The following is a 6,112-nucleotide window of genomic DNA, read 5'->3' on the forward strand; positions in this document are numbered from 1 at the left end:
TACCTGTAAAGAAACATAAGAGATATGAAATAGTGCACGACATATCAATTTATCCTTAAAAAAGAAGTTGATAAATGGAAAGAAATTAGGTTTTAAAAAACTATAATGTAAAAATATTACAATTCAGTGCAAATTGTATTATTTATTTATATGGATATATATAATGCATTTTTAAATGCATTTTTGTCTACAATAACAAACAGACATGTGCAGCTGTAAAATATTAAATGCAATTTTACAAGATAATATTGATTTTAATTGTATTATTTATTTATATGGATATATATATATATATATATATATATATATATATATATATATATATATATATATATATATATATATATATATATATATCAAATGCATTTAAATGCATTTTTGTCTACAATAACAAACAGACATACCCAGCTGTAAAATATTAAATGGAATTTTATAAGATAATATTGATTTTAATTGTTACTTTATTTATTAGTATTATTAATAATAATGTACCGGTCATGTAATGATAAATAATACAGTTTATTCCCACCTTCTTTATAATTTTCTTTACACCTTTTATAAATCCAAATGCATTTAAATATGCATTTTTTTTGTAAAATAATAAGTGCAATTTCATAACATAATCTAAAATAAGTATATTATTCATTTTTATTGTATTATATATTTTTCTATTTATTTTATTAATTTATTTGTAAACAAAATTGTATTTAATTTTAATAATTGATTCGTAATTTAATAATAAATCAAATCTATAAAGTAATATAACCATTATTTGCAATCACAAGGTAGAACAATGTATAGTTCTATAAATATGATATTAATATATTCATCCGATATTACTAAGTGTGATGCATTCAAATGTTTCGTTAAGGCTTTAGTATTATATACGTATGTAATGCAATACACTCACATGTAATCCCACTGCTTGTAGATCAGTTATTGCTGCATGTCTCTGCCACCCTGCTGGAAACGTTACGCCTGTGGAACCCCAAAATGTGATTGTGCCTTCATTAGACCAAGTCTAGATCATCGGCTGCTGCCTAAACCAGGCATATTAACATGTCTTAACTCCACCAGTCCAAAAGATGAACTCAGAAAGGTCTTGTCTTATTTCCTTTTCCAGAACTTTGGAAGGAATGAGAGAGAGAGGGAGAGGACCAGAGAGATGGGCGTTAGATTTATTGCACCGGTGGCTCGTGTAAGTCTCTGGTGCTCACTGCACACTGGTATGGGCAGCAGGCGTTACAGCAGAGAAAATTAGTGAGCACTGCACGCTTGTGTGTGTGTGTGTGTGTGTGTGTGTGTGTGTCTGCTGCCCATGTCTGCCAAAGTGTATATAGACTGACACACACACACACGCTCGCTCTCCACGAAATGCACAGACACACACCTTCATTGGAAAGAGGGTGGTATGCTGGTTTCATACACAGAGCGAGAGCGAGACAACACACATGGAGGCCTCCATTTTGGCCAGGAGGGGGAGCATTTGCTTGGAATAACCACCCAGTGATCTTTGACTTGAGCTTTTGATAAATTGTTCTGTCTTCTCTGTGTTTACTACCACTATTAGGGTCTCGTCCACACACTGGGTCCTTTTCATGTAGGAAGCGAATGCCGGAAAACCTGAGTTATTTCCTGAAAGCCGTTAAAACGTACCACTCATACTTCTACCAACACCAAAAAATATGCTGCGTTATGTTGAACGCCTAACATTGGTCCTTTGCTTCTTATGGAAGTTCTGTGCAAGGGCTTGAAGAAAAGTTTGCTTGCTGTGGACCAAGAGAGCCTGTTTTATGTAGAGTCTGTTTTGTGGCCTCTTTAAAAACCAACTTGACCATTATGTGGGCAGCCGGTTTGCTTAGGAGGCGAGAAGACCCACCCACACTGCTTTATTTCACTGAGGTTATGGTCATAATCTCTTGGGAGAGTGGTCAGCCAAAGCTGTTTACTTTTTTCACCCAGGTTCACCCATATTTTGGGGCGGCGTGGGTGGGGCGGCGTGTGGGTGGGTCTTCTCGCCTCCTAAGCGAACCAGCTGCCCACATAATGGTCAAGGTGGTTTTTAAATAGGCCACAAAACAGTACCGCTTAATTTCTAGGCCTTGGGGCAAGAGGTTCACAACATGACTAATGCTCATCAAGTTAGTTATATACGAAACTGAAATAGTCCATAGTTTTGCATGTTTAAATGTGCCAATATGAATTATAATTTGGTTTTACAGCTGAATACCAATTGGAGAAACCATAAAGAACTTTTGATTCTCGACTTCTTAAGAACTTCAACATGAAACGACATTCGAAAACCATTTAACTTCATTAATAAGAAGAACCTCTGAGTGAAAGTAAACATGTAGGGCTTTATTTTATCCATCGTGAATTGAGGATTAAAGGTATATTCTTGTGTACTGCCACAAGACCTAAACAATATGTGTGTTGTTAACATGATTTTAGTGTGATAAAATCGCTTACTATCCTTGCCCGTGTAAATTTATGTCCAATTTTACAACTTCGTTGACATGGCGCTGTAACGCCGTAAACGACAACTGTAAAAACGGCAATTTAAACAACATTACAGCTCATAGTACATACGTTTTAACAGTAGAATTACTGTAAGTGCTTTTATAAATATATAAGCCTTCAGTCAACCCTCCAGAAATCAGGCCCCATTCACTTCCATTGTAAAACCAATTTTTTTTTGCTTTTTGTAAAGAAAAGGAGGGATGAAAGGGGGTCTGGGTATCTCAGCGAGTATTGACGTTGACTACCACCCCTGGAGTCGTGAGTTTGAATCCAGGGTGTGCTGAGTGATTCCAGCCAGGTCTCCTAAGCAACCAAATTGGCCCGGTTGCTAGGGAGGGTAGAGTCACATGGGGTAACCACCTCGTGGTCGCCATCATGGCTGGACTGGTAATCTGGCATACCGGGCATTTTCCTGGTGGCCGACTCACTTTTGGGTTGATCAGGGGTGTAATGTCCATCGGGAGAACCGAGCAGGCCGCGATAAGCTAAAATGAGCCGCTGCGTGATGCAGAACGGACCACAAAATGGCGCCGCGATATGCAGAAAAGGACAGCGAACACCCCCCGCTCAATATAAGCCCCCCACTCACCCCACCTCCCCCTACTCAACTGTTGGGCCAGTTGCAATGTAAAATCCCGAACGATTTCTCTTCCCAGTCCAGCCCTGGTTGCCATAATTTGGTTCTTGCTCTCAGTGGGGCGAGTTGTGCGTGGATGCCCGCGGAGAATAGCGTGAAGTCTCCACACGCGCTATGTCTCCACGGTAACACTCTAAACAAGCCACGTGATAAGATGCGCGGATTGACGGTCTCAGACACGGAGGCAACCGAGATTCGTCCTCCACCACCATGAGGACTTCGAGCGCATTGAGAATTGGGCATTCCAAATTGGGGAGAAAAGGGGAGAAACATCCCCAAAAAAGAAGAGGAGGGATGAGTCAAAATACATTTCTGTGGTTACCATGCCACAAATTCTGGCGATTGAGCTTAACTCGTATTGAACCCAAAATATTCCTTCAAGACTAGGGTGTACTGAACTTACCGGCACGTGGAAGATCGAAGTAAACTTTGGCCTTTAGGCTATTTCTGTTGAAAGAGTAAGACTAGTATGGCTATGTGCCTCTCCGGACTCAAACTTACCACCTAAAACTTTGCCGGCACCTCTTGGTTGAAACGTACTCTGCCTCGGTGATGTCAGCCATAAAGGAAAGTCATTCCTTAGGAATAACGTGCACTGATGAATTAAGCACAATGCACCTTAGCCAGTGTTGATGCCATATTTAATTTGACACAAATTTAACAACAAGGTTGTGTACTATCCGTCAATTTGTTCGTGTTTGTTTTATCGTGTTACCGTGCGGGTACACATGGCACGATTTCTTCCATTAGGCCAAACGTTTCACCAGACAATCCCCCCCCCGCCCGCTGGATTTAATCATGAGGAGCAATTGAATTCTGCTACTGAGGAAAGTCAGAGATTTTTGCGGTCCTCACCGTGAAATTGTTAAATGAATGAAATGTGTCACCTAACACCTTGTCGGTTCCCCCATCGACCACCGGCACTTGACCTTCTCAGCACTTGGACAAACATTGATATGGCACCTGTAGTCAAACGCCACTCTTAAGTGAAACATATGACATTTGAGAAACATGCGAGCTCTGGTTTGACCCAACCACCCAGTATGCCCAGTATGCCATCTCACTGTGAGATTATTAAGACTGATGTCCCCAGCGAGGCCAATGTTTTTTGTTCTACTGCAGAACGTCGGCAATTTATCATCCAAACATCCCACTGGTTTGTGTTGTGTAGGTACTTTTGGATCTGAGTCCGGTGGGTTTGGTTTGCTGCCAGAGAAAACGTGGCCGCCGTGCCAACGGCCCGTTTAGAGCCTGAGCTGTGAAAGACTGTCTGAGGGTTCCAGTAAATCCTTCTGCTAGCAGGTAAGAAGTTTGGAAACCGACGAGTCTGCTCCCAAATCCCCCCAACACCAACACCAACCCCACACACCTCCCACTACTGATCTCCATTAGCAGAGATTTAATATAGGTCACTTTTATTAAAAGGACACATTTTGTTGCAATATGAAGAGGACGTCTTTACAACAGTAGTGTTAGCAGAATCTGTGTTTACATATTTATAACTGGGGGTCAGACAAAGGCACATGTGTGCTCTTAATAAGCACTGTAGGTGAAACTTGTCAAAGTCAAACTTGATATGTTCCACAAGAAACCTTTCACTTGCAGAATACTTTGTATTACTTACTAAGTTATTTTAAATATATACTATGTATACTGTAAAGTATACATTGGCCCTATTGCCCCCATATATATATTTTTTTCTATATATTATAATTGTATTTGAAATCAAATATTTGAAACAAGTTGTATGTATATGTATAAGTATACAAATTGTTTCAAATATTTCTATTCATATATTTCAAATACAATTTATTTTGGCCAGTGCTTCTATACAGTATGTATACAGTACTGTGGAAACGTTTTTATGTAGCATAGTGGGGATGTTTTCAAAACGAAGGCCTTAAATAGTTTTCATTTGTCACTTAATGTCATACAAAGTCAAGTAAACATAAAAAAAGCTAAATGAATATTTGGTGTGACCACCTTTGCTTTTAAAACAGCACCAATTCTCCTACTTACACCTGGAGATTGATTGTTGGCTGATGTTTTCCCAAGTATCTTGGAGATTCTCCATAGTTCTTATATTTCGGCTGTCTCAATCACTTCTGTCTCTTTATGTAATCTGAGACTGCCTCAATGTTCAGTGGGGGGGGCTCTGTGGGGGTCATGCCATCTGTTGCAGGGCTCCCTGTTCTTCTATCCCATTTGCAAAAGGAATGTTTGGGAGTCTAAAATATATACAGTATTTCCTGACACACTAAAGCTGAAGATATAAATAGCCAACTTGAAATCGTATGTGCTTAAGACACTTGCACAGTACTGTACTGTATATAATATTGTAAAGTGATCAATGGAAAGGAGGAGGCGAGAACCGGCTTTTCAATATAAATAATAGTTTAATGATAAACTTAAAAGAAGACACAAACACACACATGACAGACATGTTCCTAAACGATCTCTCTCTCCCGCACGATCCTCTGCAGTCGGCCTTTAAGCTAAAAAATAAATTATTTATTCAGAGGCCAAAAAGTGCCAAAGTGCAAGAATGGCCAAAACATGTTTTAATTACATCATCGTCGTCAAAAACACTAAAACGCTTCTCTACTTGCACTGAGCACTTTGACACTTTTTGCTCTCTTCGGCCTTGGAATAAAGGAAAAATGTGTATAATTTGTAAAAAAAAATGTTTTTACTGCCTTGCATTTGACTTTTTGAGGCTATGAACCAAAGTAAAGTGGAGACTGTATATAAGTTTGTCAGCATTTGATTGTTCTTAATATATATTTGTGTGACAGGGTGGAGGGCGGGACCCCTTATCAGGCTAATCAAGCCTCTGAGAGGGATAATGGCCGACTGTGGACGGTGGTGCGAGGCGAGAACCGGCTTGACAATATAAATGATAGTTTCATGAAAAACTAAACAAAAGACACAAACACACATATAAGATGGACAGCT

This window comes from Xyrauchen texanus, chromosome 49 (assembly GCF_025860055.1).
Source record: "Xyrauchen texanus isolate HMW12.3.18 chromosome 49, RBS_HiC_50CHRs, whole genome shotgun sequence".
Lineage (NCBI taxonomy): Eukaryota > Metazoa > Chordata > Actinopteri > Cypriniformes > Catostomidae > Xyrauchen > Xyrauchen texanus.